Source organism: Myripristis murdjan, chromosome 21 (assembly GCF_902150065.1).
Source record: "Myripristis murdjan chromosome 21, fMyrMur1.1, whole genome shotgun sequence".
In the NCBI taxonomy this organism is placed as follows: Eukaryota; Metazoa; Chordata; class Actinopteri; order Holocentriformes; family Holocentridae; genus Myripristis; species Myripristis murdjan.
Window position 1 is genome coordinate 27,148,874 of NC_044000.1, and position 15,030 is coordinate 27,163,903.

The following is a 15,030-nucleotide window of genomic DNA, read 5'->3' on the forward strand; positions in this document are numbered from 1 at the left end:
TGTTAGCTTTAGCCACCAAAACTACACAGTTAAGGTTAAAAACATTCGCTAGCAGTCACCAACATTAGCTGGATAATGTTAGCTAGCTCAAAACGAACTCAGGTTTCTTGAAGGAGAGTCACGACTCACCCAGCCTCCTGGACTTTATATGACAATATTCGTGCTATTTAAATATGCTAATTATATTTATTATATTTATATAAAAGTGCTGTTTCTGTGGTGCTTTTCATAAAAATACATGACACTCTAGGTGCTTCACACAGGAGAAGATGCAAAAATAAATAAATAAATAAATAAATATCCCACCGCCTCCCAAACAAAAACAGCACAACAAAACAATAAAACCAGGAGCTGAGGAGCCACCAGAGGCAGGATGCAAACTTAGATCGCCAAAATAAAAGCTGAATTCACAGTTTGGAAATGAAAAACGCCGACATTTTATTCTGGCGACGGGCAGCCACACGGCACCAGGAAGGGTTTCTCTACTCGAGCCAAGGGGATTCTGGGTAATGTAGTGTGGTAAAAAGTCAGTGACATCACACTGGCCAGCTCATCAGGCTCCTCCTCCTCCTCTTCCTCCTCCTCCTCCTCCTCCTCAGCTCCAACAGGAAGTGACATCATGAAGGAGCTGTCCTTGTCGCTGCTGAGTCGGGGGCGTGGTCAGGTCATCTCATCCAATAGAAACGCAGGGAGGCATGACGGACGGCTGGAGGTCTGCTTCACGCCACAGGTAGACGTAAAACACACACATGCGCACACACACACACACACACAGTGTGTCACAGTTCATTATTATATTGTTGATGTTTTTATGAAGCAACATTTATGACCATTTATGTCAATCAATCAATCAATAAATCAATTGACCCATCGACCAATAGGATTACTACATCTGGAGGTCCCGGGACTCTCTGCTGCGGCTGTCCAATAGCGGCCGCCTGCTCGGGGGGGCGGAGCCTGCGCCTCCAAAGACCTACAGCACCCGGCGAGGCCCGCTGCTGCTGTACTCCCAGGTGTGTGTGTGTGTGTGTGTGTGTGTGTGTGCGCACGCGCGTGTGTGTGTGTCCAGGCCTACATGGGCTCACATATGAATGAATGAATGAATGAATGAATGAATGAAGGTTTTTCCTTGTAGAGTTCAGTCAGTAAAGCTGAGCTGCTTACCGGCTGAGCAGTGAGTTATTTGTGTCAACATGCTCACTGTGGGTTTGTTTGTTTGTTTGTTTGTTTGTTGTTGTTGTTGTTGTTGTTTTCTGTCTGTGTGGACAGATCCTGGAGGCAAACTGATGATGAAACTGTGTGAAACTCTTCCTCTGTTTCCAGGACCTGGTCACCATGGCAACCGCCTGTCCATCATCAGCCCCGGAAAGGAAGCGGCGGGTCCTCCGCCGGGCCAAACAGGAAGTGGAGCAGCGGCTGAGCACCCTGAGGGAGCTGACGGCGGCCATTTTGAGCTACAGCAGCAAACAGGTGGGCAGAGGTCAGGGGTCAGGGGTCAGAGGTCAGAGGTCATCAGGTGGCGGCCAGTTTATTATTTTCTGTCTCTTGACTCGTCGCTGCTCCTTCCTTCAGGAAACATTTTCTCTCTGCTCATCAGGCCTGAGGCTCAGCAGCAGCCCAGCCGTGCTGACGTGTCTCTGCAGGGCGATGAGGTCAAAGATCAGCTCTGAAATAACAGTTCTGAACATTTTGAAGAAAAAATGACACCAAACACGACTCCAGAGTCGTTTCTAGTTTCCAGGCGTCTCAGTCGTCATTTTCACGTTGTGGAAACAGCAAAGTGTCTCCTCTGAGCTCCATGTTGCTCTTAAAATGAGCTGAGCTCAGCTGCAGTGTTGCTGCGTTGCTGAAAGTGACTGAGCAGCAAACAGCAGCTCTGAAGTCAGCGCTGCAGGTTTCTCTGCTGTCTGAAGATCATTATCCAGACAGTAATGGTGGCCTACATAGGGGGCGCCGGTGAGCGTCCGCTCTGCTTGTCCCACACACAGGGACGCTGCTTCACTTCAGGGAGCTCAGATGGAGTCCTGCTGTCGCCGTAGATGATCTGCTCGGGAGCTTTCACTCGGTGCACGAGCAGATCTGTCTCCTCTGCAGAGAAGCCTTCCTTCTTACCTGGAGAATCCTCCATTAGAACAGCAACCCACCAAGGTGTGACACACCTGGCTGTTAAACGGGACGGGAGACGGCGCTCTGATTGGTTTACTGCATGTTACGCCCAAAACACAGCCAGGATTCATGAAGAGACTCAGTACAAGCCTTTTGAACCAGGAGCCTGGAGCAGCTAAATCAGTTCTGACTCCAAAAACAGGCCATCAGTCTGGATCAGTCCACAACGATCTCACCGGTCTGTCTCAGAGATCTTCTGTTTCAGTGTTCTGATTATAATCTGATTATAATCCAAACCTCTGTGTTCGTCTGATGTGGGCGTGGCTCTGGTCTCCCTGCAGGAAGCTTCTCGCTCCTCAGGTTTTGCTGCTGCCTGCACTTTTAGTGAATCCTGCTCCGTCTCTTCATGCTTCAGCACAGATATTTTATCACCTGCCTGGCGCTGTGACGGTAATCCTGTTAGAGGAAGGCACCAAAAAAAAAAAAAAAAAGAAAAAAGAAAAAAGAAAAAGAGTGGAATGTAGAGTCTGAATTCATGGAGCGAGTTTCAGGTTTCAGACGGTGAAATCTTTTCGTTTACTGGCTGCTGCTGATAAAATGAATGAAGTAAAAAAAGTGAGGAGACCCAGGAAGAGGATTGCACACACATACACACGCACACACATACACACGCACACACACACACACACACACACAGATTTTAACTTTCTTTCTCCTCTCTGCCGACTGGGAGGTCAGATCCTTTGTGTGATTTAGATGTGTGTGTGTGTGTGTGTGTGTGTGTGTGTGTGTGTGTGTGCGTGTGTGCGTGTGTGTCTGGAGATGCAGACGCTGACATCAACACACAGTCCCTGTTCAGACTGTTAACACATCTCCATTCAGGTCTGACATGAAAACGCTCACGTCTCTCTGCTTTAGAATAAACATTACCATCGTTATCTCTGTGTAGCGCTTTTCAAAATAAAGTTACAACGTGCTTCACAATAAGACTAAGAGAGGTAAACAGTAACAAAATCAACAGCGATAACAGCAACAACAAGATCAAATAAATAAAATCCATCCACAACGGCATTAAAATGTGTGTAACAACAAATAAAAGTCAAAGATTGGAAAAGGCTTTGCGGTAAAACCTTTAAGAATAAAATTAAAAGACGATATTTTTCACATTAATTATAAATATCAAATGCAGACACAAGGAGCACGGAAACTGAAATCTCAGTTTATTAGAAAGGTTTATGTTTTCTTTGCTGCGGACTCGACGACCTGCAGACAAACTGTCCCACATCCACCCAGACAGAGAGAGAGAGAGAGAGAGAGGGAAAGATGTGATCTGCAGAAACACAAATACCTGCAGGCTTTTAACTGAAAGAAAGAAGGAAAGAAAAGCAGGAACGGCAGATAGAAATCAGACTCTCAGCCGGAAGATAAATTTGTAAAGTCTGTTTACATTCTGCATGAGTGTGAACGTGACTGACGGGACGTTTCTACACAGCTGTGTGTGTGTGTGTGTGTGTGTGTGTGTGAGAGAGAGCATATTTTAGTTAAGGGGCTTTAAAGGGATTTTCATACTCTGTCATGTGATTCCAGCCATGCTCCACACCCGACACACCCTGTGTTCCAGTACCCATACTACCATACTATTTAGTAGGCAAAAAAAAAAAAAGAATTAGTATGTGCCAATACATAGTATGTCAGATGCAGTATGCCAAGAGTACCAGGATGTTCTACTACATGTGGTCAGATTTCCCAGTATGCATGTCAGCATGCTGCTCTGGCCATTCTGACCCATAATCCTTTGCGCAGCGGAAGTTACGTGGCACTGACTGAACTGTGTGTACAAGCCACATCCACATACGGACGACAACACACACGCACCTCGCACTCACCTGGCTCAGGTACAGCAGCAGCGACAGGAAGACAGAAGATAATAAATATGACAGAGGACAGCGCAGTATGGAACAGCACCGCCATTTTGACAACAACATTCAAATGTGGCGCTACGGACGGCGGCAGAAGTGAGCGAGAGGGTCGGAGGTCAGGGAGGATGTATGTAGTGTGTCCCAATAGTATACATACGCATGCATACTGCATACTACACTGCATACTTTGTAAGAGCAGCTGCAGTACATACTAAAAGTAAAAAGTGGAGGTATGCGATTTGGAACGCAGGGCAGCTCAAATTCACCTCAACATGTCTGGACCTGGGCCAATCAGAGCTGTTGTAAGGCGGGACAAACGCCGCTGATGTCATCAAGCTGCGACCGAGCCAGAGAGATCATAGCCTGTTAGCTAACACCGGCTAACAGCAGAAAGAAAATGGATGATAAAGTTAGCGTTGCAGCGGGAAACTAACTCAACGGAACAGAGCCAGAATCAGCCCGACTTCACTGAATTATCAGCTCCTCAGCCACATGGAGCTCCTTCAGTCATTATGAGCCCTTTCATTAACAAACTGACTGGACATGAAAACACAAAATGTCAACATTGACTGATGTTTTTGCTGGTGGCTAAAGTTGCAGTCAGACTGATTTGCAGCAGCAGCGACCGAGGCTGGACACGTCACTCCCTGCTGACTGGTGATTGGTCAGTGGGATTCAAATCCCCCCAGTGACAGGAGTCAGTTCACAGGAAAACTGATTGAGTGGCAACCACAGTCCCACAGTCCTGCCCAAAAACCAGCCCACAACAAGCCACCTCTGTGGAGACGCCGCCCTTCCCGCCCAGGTAAAACCAGGTAAACCCTGCCTGTGCAACCCGAAATCAGGCCACAGCGTGTACTACACCCGTCTCTCCACCAGAGGACACACTGTCAGTGTCAGTGGCGCCCCCTGCTGGACGGGACTGGGTGGCAGCAGCTGTCAGACTGGGTCCAGCCTCATGGACTCACCTGGTCCCTCAGTGTTTACCTGCTGCAGCAGATCAGGGCCTCAGGCCTGTCAGAGCAGCTGCTCGTGTTGTGGGGAGTTGCTGTGGGCTTGTTACGGGGAACGGGCCTGTGCTGAGGTTCTGTGTGGAACCCGGAACCCTGCAGCCCAGAACTCTGCAGCCCAGAACCCTGACACCCAGAACACTGCAGCCCAGAACCCTGCAGCCCAGAACTCTGCAGCCCAGAACCCTGACACCCAGAACACTGCAGCCCAGAACCCTGACACCCAGAACCCTGCAGCCCCGACGCCGGCACAACGCTCCTGCCCGCTGGCTGGCAGGAAGTTATTATTAAAGGAACCAATCAGAAGCGGCTGCTGCCCCTCAGACTCACCTCACCAGGTTCAGGTGAGAGGCAGTGATGTTTCCTGGGTAAAGGTTAGGGTTCTTTTACACGCTTTGCCTTGATACCGGGCTGACCTACGACCCCTGAGCCCTGTCAGATGTGTGTTTAAAGGGGCATTTCACTCAGATACCTGCCCCAGTTCCACTAAGAGTTATTAAATAACAACTCAAACCTGCCGATGATCCAGCCTCAATCTGCCTTCTCTCTCTCTCTCCTCCAGTTCCCGTCCAGGCTCGCTCTCCCCCTCTTTCCTCCAGACCTTCATCACCTCGCTCCTCCTCCTCCCCCTGCTCCTCCTCCAGCCTCTCCTCTCCAGGTGAAGCTGGCCTGGCCTGAGGAGGAAAACACTGAGTTTCAGTCTGCAGGTAACAAGGAGGAAAGGGTGAAGGATGGAGGCACGGCCGGTGTGACTGCAGATCTGCTCATTTCATCCTTCATTCCTTCGCTGTTTGACATCCATGTCGATGTTCTGCAGTTTTTTATCACGTTAGCAGATATCTGATATTTCTCCTCAGTCTGAGTTGCTTTTTCAGAGTAAATAATGAAAAACAAACTTCCAAAGTGCAGAGAATGTTAACTACTGACTGAAAGATTTATTTTGGAGGAGAAGCTGCATAAATCAGATAGAAAGACTTAGAAAGGGAGAGAGAAACTCAGATAGAAAGATCATGACGCCCAAATGGTGAAGCAAATTGTTTTGTCAAATATGTGTATCAGTATAGTTATTATCAATCGTGTTGTATTTTGATGACCAGCTGAGTGAGGGTTGGGATCTTCTGGCTCAGATGTTTCCTCTGCAGGAGAAGCAGAGCTGACAGACGAGCGGGGCGGCGGGACGGTCCGCTTCGGTCTGGTCGTCCAGATGCCCCGAGCCTCCGGGACGCCCAGCCCGCCGTCGGAGCCTCGTCCCTGGGTAAACCAGGCAGACGAGCCGCCTGAGGAGCCACAGCAGACACAGGTGATGAACCCCGTCATGTTCAAACTGCAGATCTTCATCCTGTGGTTTTCCTCAGCGTCCCCGGATCAAGAAGCTACGGTGTTTTCACGAAAAAAACAAGTTCTCCCACTGTTTCTCTATTCACTCTTTAAGAAATCTTCTAAAGCCTTGTTTTATTTTTTCTCCAACCCACAAAAATTTAAGGGTTTTAATTCAAATGAAGTCCTAACTGCTTATCAAAAATCAAAGTCACCGTCTAAATTCCAGATTTTTTCCGGATCTGAACTTCTTGATCTGATTACAAGAGTGTGGCGTGTACTTTGACTTGTGCAGATTATCCTGCTGCTCCTCTCACAAACTCACTCTGCAAATAATCTGCATGTGACGTAGTTTAGACGTAGTTTAGTGTTTCTTCAAACAAGGTAAAAAAAAAAAATGTGCCTGTCGGATGAAATAATCCCACTTGTTTCCAGTGCAGTTTCGTGATTTTTTGGCGGGGGGAGCAAAATCTAAGTGTGTTGAAACAAGGCAGAATAAGGCAGATAGGATCAAGAAAATGACACTTGATCCGGGAAAATTCTGGAGTGGGATTATCTAATCCCGCTGGATTTGTTTGATGTTCTTTGAGAAAACCAGATTTAAACTATGAGGCTGAGGCTGCAGGACTTTGTTCAGGTTCAGACGGAGACAGTCGACCCTCACAGAACGGGACGTCCGGCGGCCAGGAGGCGCCTGTGTGAGCTGACGGGAGGAGAAGGAGGAGGAGGAAGAGGGAGAGGCATGGAGAGGAGGAGGAGGAGGAGGAGTGTGATGACAGGTGATGAAGGCTCAGCGAGGAGACACACAGAGGAGAAACGCTGCAGAGCTGCTGCTGCTTCACACACAGCAGCTGTGGACGACTCACACAGACTCAGACCAGGTGTGTGTGTGTGTGTCTGTGTGTGTGTGTGTGTGTGTATTTACATCTTTGCGTTGACTTTGTTAGTGATGGCAAAAATAAATGAAAATCACAAGACTACAATATCTATGAAGAAAAGCAACATGACAGGTAAAACTGTGCTAAATAGTGTACAGGGTTACAGAAAGGAAGAAGTTGTGGGTTGCACACAGGTCTGTCCATCAGCTGGTTAAAAGCTTTTATTTAGGCTTTTACAAGCATTTGCACAGAGCGCTTTCGGCCATCCAGCCTTCATCAGTGTCATAAGGTAAAACTGTGCTGACATGATGTCATGTAGAAAATTAGCATTAAATTGCAATGCAGTGCATCCTCTATGGGAGAAGATAAAAAATAAAAAGCAAAAAAAAAAAAAAAAAAACATCATAAAGCAGAGGTAAGTAAAATAAAAAACAAAAATAAAATAAAAAATAAAATAAAAATAACAAGATAAAATAAAATACAAAAATAAGATAAATAATAAAAAATTAAAAATTAAAATAAAATTTAAAAAATAGTAAGACAAAATTAAATATAATAAAAAAGATTAAATAAAATAAAAATATAAAAATACAGTAAAATAAAATGTTCTTGAGAAGTGATGTGGTCTGATGGGTCGTCATGCCGATGAGCCTGAATGCTGAGCTCTGATTGGTCGGTTTCCTCTGGCAGGTATCTTCCTTCCTCCTCTGAATATTGGAGCTTCAGTCGACCAGGACGTCTGCCGTCGAAACGCCGACCGAGTGAGACCTCTTCACCTCGCGGTAAACACAGTGTGTGTGTGTGTGTGTGTGTGTGTGTGTGTGTGTGTGTGTGCGTGTGTGTGTGTGTGTGTGTGTGTGTGTTGTTTTATGGCTGATCATTTTCAGCTCAGGTGATCTCTGGGCTGTTAGTGTCTTTGTGTTTGACTGTGAATGAAATCGCTCTGCGTGAAATAGAATAGAATATTATGGATATTGTAAATAGAATAAATCTCCAGGTTACCAAGTGCTTCAGTCTCATCTGTCATGTTTGTCTTCAGATATGGTTAAAAAAAAAAAAAAGAAGAAGCTGCCTGTTCACGTGTTTCAGACATTTTTCTGGCAGATTTTTGTCCTTATTGGGAAAAATTTAAAGAAGAAACTCACTTTGCATTTGGTCTGAACACACACTCGACAGGTAGACGATAGTTAGCTGTTAAGGGAAGAAGAAGGTCATGGTTAAGGTTGGGAGACATTAGCTAAAGTTCACGACTATGTTTGCAAATGTTAGCTAGCACTACGACAAACTGACACTTTTTGGTTATAATCTTTGTTAGAGAGCATCACGTCGGTGAACAAATACAGTTTCAGCCGTTTCATCCTGATAATAAACGTCATGTTGTAGCTCCTCAGTGTCCAAAATGACTAAAACTGATGTGAGTAACATGCTGATTTTTCTTTTATGTTTTATGCAGCTAAAACGGCCAAAGAAACACTGACGGATACAAAATGAGACAAAATCCTTTCAGTTTTATGTTTATTTTTATGTTTAATACTATGAGTCTTAAAAACATGAAAGAACAGAAACAGAAAAGTGGAAGCAGGATTGTGTCCAAACTGTCAAAATAAAAGTTCTTCCTGCAAGCAGACAGACCGGACGACCCGTCTGCCTCCCGTCTCAGAGTCCCAGCGGGTCGGCCGCCAGCAACCTGACCGGCGACATCACTTCCTGTCCGAGGAGCTGCTGCCGGACGGAGCGACAGGTGAGGGTCTGTCCAGGTGTCAAAGGGTTAAATCTGTTTGGCCAGATGTTCCCGTCTCTGCTGCCGACTAAAACATCTCTGTAGATCAAACTGTCGTGTTTTCCAAAGCTGCATTAGATCAGTGAGACGTGTCTCTCTGTGAGTCAGACAGCAGCCGGTAAATTCTTCTGTGTTTTCAGAGGAACAGCAGAGAGGAGGAGAGAAAAACGACTGGAAACAGGAGGCAGGAGGAGGAGGAGCGTTACCTTCTGACAGAGGCTGTGTGATCCTGCTGGAGCCAGCTGGAGGTATAATGCACACACACACACACACACACACACACACACACACAGAGTAGAGATGCTGGGGATCGAACCGACGAGCTCGTACATGTGAAGCACACACTCATCCACTGAGCTCCATCCTCACATGTCTGGTTTCTCTCTGAGGAGTGAAATCTCTGTGTGCAGCTCCGTCTCCGAAAAACCGCACTCCCAAACTACTGAACTGCATTCTTCAGTTCATTTAGGGAGAAACGTGTTTTGTCGTGGATGTTTTCATCACTTTAACCACCAAAACTGCTTGGTTACGGTTAGGGGAGGGTTAGGGTTTAGGCTGAAAAAGAACTTTGACAAACTCAAGCTCAGGCTGCTGGGGTGACGTGTAGCTGTTTTCCATGACTGGAAAAGCAGTCTATAAATCTCCAGGTTTTCCAGGATGCGTGGGAAGTGCGCAGCAGACTGAGGTGAAGGTCCCCTGCAGGTGATCCAGGTCATAACAGTCATCCAGACAAGACCAGCCTGCAGGAGCTTTACAGGCTGAACATTTAAACCCCCTGAGGATTAAATCTGCCATCTTTAAGTCCCTGTGGATCCTGGATGTGATGATGTTTTCACTCCAGAGGTCTCATCAGGTCTCATCCACGTTATTTCCTCTCCTCTGCTGAAGTTCAGCTTCACTCAGGTTGTTTTAATGTGTGACGGTGTCTGAGATGACTGCTGCTAAATTTACATATTCCCATTAGTTAACCAATGATTTCTAATTTCCTCTGAGAGCCACATGACAGGGCTTTGGAGAGGAAGGAAGGGGAAAACAGTTTGGAACAAGTCCAAGCTTTCAGTCTGTAACATACAAACCAGTGGAGATGCTGGGGATTGAACCCAGGACCTCGTACATGCAAAGCACACGCTCTACCACTGAGCTACATCCCCGACAGCTCTCAGCTTCTATGATGCTTTTATTCTGAAAGCACTTTCCCCTGAAGCAGCTTCACTTCTCTGTTTACAAGATGTGATGTATATATAAAAATGTTATTGATTGATTGTATTTATTAGCCTTGTGCATGTTTTGTGCATGTTTTTTCCTCCCATGTGGTTTATTTCCACAGCAGGTCCTCCTGCAGCAGGTCTTGGAGCAGCAGGTCTTGGAGGTCTGGGAGCAGCAGGTCTTGGAGCAGCAGGTCTTGGAGGTCTGGGAGCAGCAGGTCTTGGAGCTCTTGGAGCAGTAGGTCTTGGAGCAGCAGGTCATGGAGGTCTGGGAGCAGCAGGTCTTGGAGGTCTGGGAGCAGAAGGTCTTGGAGGTCTGGGAGCAGCAGGTCTTGGAGCAGCAGGTCTGGAAGCAGCAGGTCTTGGAGCAGCAGGTCTGGAAGCAGCAGGTCTTGGAGCAGCAGGTCTTGGAGGTCTTGGAGCAGCAGGTCTGGGAGCAGCAGGTCTTGGAGGTCTTGGAGCAGCAGGTCCTCCTGCACCAGGTCTTGGAGCAGCAGGTCTTGGAGGTCTTGGAGCAGCAAGTCCTCCTGCAGCAGGTCTTGGAGCAGCAGGTCTGGGAGTTCTGGGAGCAGCAGGTCTGGGAGCAGCAGGTCTTGGAGGTCTTGGAGCAGCAGGTCCTCCTGCAGCAGGTCTTGGAGCAGCAGGTTTGGGAGGTCTTGGAGCAGCAGGTCTTGGAGGTCTGGCAGCAGCAGGTCCTCCTGCAGCAGGTCTGGGGAGGATCAGGCCTCTGCGGCTCCGAGCTGCTGGTCTGCAGCTCGTGGCCTCCAGCAGCGAGCCGGTGAGAGGAGCTCTGCCTCTGCAGCTCCGAGGTGAACACACACTTCATGTCAAACTCTGAAACCCAGAAACCCCAAACCCAAAACATTTGTTCAGAGGATCAAATACATCCTTTCAAAATAGAAGCCCAGCCCTGGGCTCATGTGGTTGTAGGAAAAGTTGTTGAGTTTTTAGAGCAGACAGCAGCTTCCCATGTGACTAAAAAAAAACAAAAAAGCTAATAAATGTATAAAGATGACGTAAGTGATGCTGTCGTGTTGTGTTCACTGTCTCACTCAGAGTTTGTGTTTTCAGATTTTCAGGAAGGCAGCGCGGTGGGCAGCCTGCTGATGGGTCCTGACGGGGAAATCATTCACCTGTCTCTTTACGACGCCGCGTCTCAGCCTGATGATGTCACACAGGAGGAAGGTACGCCAGACCGAAAACAGGACGACTGGAGGCACGGGACAGCCAGCATCCAAAATGATGTTTGTTCATGAATTACAAATCACAATGTACAGCAAACATTTCAAACACAAAGTACAGCAGGTGTTGCTCACTTTCACAGGTAAGATCAGCCTCACAACCTAATTTGCATAAAGTGGAGGTCTAGGCTACTTTATGCAAATTAGCAGCGTCCAGTGCGACTCACCGCCTCTGGAAACTCCTAAGAAACTTTTTAACCAGTCATCGTGGATCTGAAATGAAGACAGACTCAAGAGCTGCAGGGTTTATTTCACTGAACTGTTTTCATAAAATATCAAAGAAAGTTTCTAAAAGAGCCGCCATGTTGGTCCGGTTTGGGAGAGGACGGCCCACTAGTGAAGTGTTCGTCCAATCAGCTGCAGCTATAGGAAGTGTTTGGTGGCGTGACACACCCACAAATTGTAGGCGTGGCTAATGAAAAACATTCCCATCTTTGATTAAAGATCTGTCCCAGTGACTGTGTACAGAGCAGGCAATGACATCACCTGCTCCCATAGACAAACATAATATTCTCTGAAATGTTCTTCAACCTTAATCTGTGTTTTCTACCACGGCACAACAGATGTCAGGATAATATTTTACACACAGAAGCCTTGACTCGAGTTGAGCCATTTAAAGTTCAGTTGGAGTTTGTAGGGCAAAGTATCACGGAGCTGTGAGGGTTTGAAAATGCATGGTTTTCAGCTGTTTTCCCCTTCTGTTTGTGTTGCGTCCCAAAAATGCAATTTTAATCTGACATTGCAAAAAAACAAAAAACAAAACAAAACAAAGAAAACGGTTATGTGGATCGCTTTGAAAATTGACACCCCACTTCTCCTCAAAAAGCTGCATGTTTTTCATATTTGGCGTGAGGATGAAGCACAAAATCTGTGCAATGTAGAGCCTTGAAAAAAAAATCACCAATTCATTTCTAATGTCGCTGTGAATCCAATTTCCCTCCTTCAGGAACAGTAATAACAGATGAAGGTCATGTTGATCAGTGACTCTCTCTCTCTCTCTCTCTCAGCCCTGCAGGTTCTGTCAGATGGAGACAAGTTAAACTGGCTGATTCTACTGCCACCTGAACACACACACACAGGTCAGTACACACACACACACACACACACACTCACTCCTCAGTAACCTGTGAGGTGTCATTGTGAGTGTGAAGCAGGTCTGGCCAAAATGAATCTACCAAAATAATAAAGAGCTTTCCTGCATGTTGTCTCACACACGTGCACGCGCCTACGTGCACGCTCACAGTGTCTGGCTCCAGGTGGGTGTGTGTAGCCACTTTATACACACTTTACACACCTGTCATTGTTTCTGTGTTAAACAGCAGCATCAGTTACAGCTTCCGAACCTGAGAGGAGGAGCGCTTGTTTTCCACACACAGACTGAATGCAAGTGTGTGTGTGTGTGTGTGTGTGTGTGTGTGTGTGTGTGTGTGTGTGTGTGGCCCCAGGCTGCAAACCTGTTAGAGCGCAATATGAGAGCGGATGAGGTTTAGTTTGGTGAGCCTCATTTTCACTGCTGACAGTGATGCAGGTGAGACGGTGGTTTCCCGTTTAAAGCTCCGTCTCAGTTCCTCTGCATGTCCAGAGTTTCCTCTCCAGAACGTTCCAGCTGATCTCCTCCCAGAGCGAGCGGCGGCTATGTTTAAACAAAAAAACTAACAAACGCTTGGTTAAGGTTTGGGAAAAGGTTAGGGTTAGACATAAAAGCAGAAAGCGGACACGGTCACACGAAAGGTCTTGCTGGAAACGGGTCTCAAACTCAGATCTTATATATGAATGTCCTGTGGCTTGTGTACCCAGCATGCACCCTGATCACCAGCCTGTGTGGACCCTCTCACTCTTTACACTGACTCCGTTTACATGCACACCATATTCTGATTCAGGTCAATATTCTGGTTAAGGTAATTTTCAGAATAAGGTGTTTATATGCGCTGCAGCAACTGGAATATTCCGTTTACATGTTACTTGGCATGTTCCCGTGTTTTGGGGTACAGCGGTCCCTCATTAATCGCGGGAGTTACGTTCTAAAAATAACCCGCAATAGGCGAAATCTGCAAAGTAGTCAATTATTATAGATGCTTTAAGGCTGTAAAACCCCTCACTACACACTTTATACACTTTTCTCAGACAGCCATTAACATTTTCTCACTTTTCTCTCTTGTTTAAACGCTCTCAAAGTTCAAATCTTCGTAGAAAAATAAGTCCAGTAAAAAAAAAAAAAAAAAAAAAAAAGCATGTAAAATTGCACTAAAAAAAATCCGCGGAACTGCGAGGCCGCGAAAGGTGAACCACGTTATGGCGAGGGACAACTGTATTCCACTCTCTTACGTAATGCGACACTCAACCTGCGGGGGGCAGCAGTACACCTATAGCCGTCTGGTCTGCCGGAAATACAGAAGAGGAAGAAGAAGAAGAAGAAGAAGAAGACGTCGCTATTTCTGTGTTTTCTCCCATTGATATCCTCCATGATATTGAAGTGTTTGATCAGCTGAAGGCAGACTGCAGTCTCCTGGCTCTTGCTGCTGTTTGCCATGTCGTTCTCCCCGCTTACAGTAACCATAGCAACAAAGGTGCCCCAGGATTCCTTGCGAATCGAGCATGAGCAGATGTAACTGAATATTCCGGTACGGGGCATTTTCCGACTAAGGTGTTTGCATGGCACAATATTCCGGTTGGAACAGGAACATGCCAGGGGTCTGATTAGGAATTCTCTCCAACCGGAATATGACCTTAATCGGGTTCGGTGTGTTTACATGACTTGTGCACAACCAGAATATTGAGGATATTCCGAATAATACAGGAATATGGCGTGCATGTAAACGTGCTCACTGTGTACGTTTGACCACGCTTTGGTGTTTGACGACCCTGGAATGAGAGCAGTCCGGTCAGTCCGAGTCAAAAGGCTCAAGTCCAAGTGAAGTCACGAGTCGCAGGTCTTACTTTATTTTGTCAAGTCGAGTCTAAAGTCATCAGCTTTGCGACTCAAGTCCACACCTTCAGTCCCAACTCTCCACAGGGTTTAACAGGTTCTCACGCTGCATTCAAGTCGCATGGGAATACTGAGAGCAGAAAATCCCACTTATTGTTGAGCTGATGTGGTGAATGGGCGCCGCCAGCAGCGTGTCAGAGGTGTTTCCTGTCAAAGGCCTCATTGTTGTGATGCTGCTGCCTCCAGGCTGCTTCTCACCTGCTTCCTCTCGCCTTCCTCCTCTCGTCTTTCTCTCTCCGTGTGGGAAACAGTTCAGCTCCGCCTCTCCGACACGTTCATCCTCTTGTCCTCACAAAACAACCAAACTGAGGACAAAAGCTGACATGTCAGCAGGCTGCGGTGTCGTCTTACCTGCAGAGCCAGTCCTCTGTGACAGGGAGACACTTCAGACCGTCAGTCACACCGCCACCAGCCTGTGGCTTCAGTTTGTATGGATTGCACCTTTACTGCAAGTAAACCTCATGTAAAGGCTCATGTGTTTAAATAAAGTTAGAAAGCAGTCTTATGGTTTGTATAGGTGAAAGTTACATGCCTAGGTGGCTCAAATTCACAGGATTTTCATAAGACAAGATTATGCAACAGAACAGA

At 46.7% G+C, this 15,030-nt stretch overlaps 1 non-coding gene across 1 annotated transcript; it reads right to left on the minus strand.

Moving 5' to 3' along the window:
- Nucleotides 1-10,089: 10,089 nt before the first annotated feature.
- On the minus strand, nt 10,090-10,161 carry trnaa-ugc (transfer RNA alanine (anticodon UGC)). The gene has a single exon. It is a non-coding gene; the product is annotated as a tRNA-Ala (tRNA).
- Nucleotides 10,162-15,030: the final 4,869 nt, after the last annotated feature.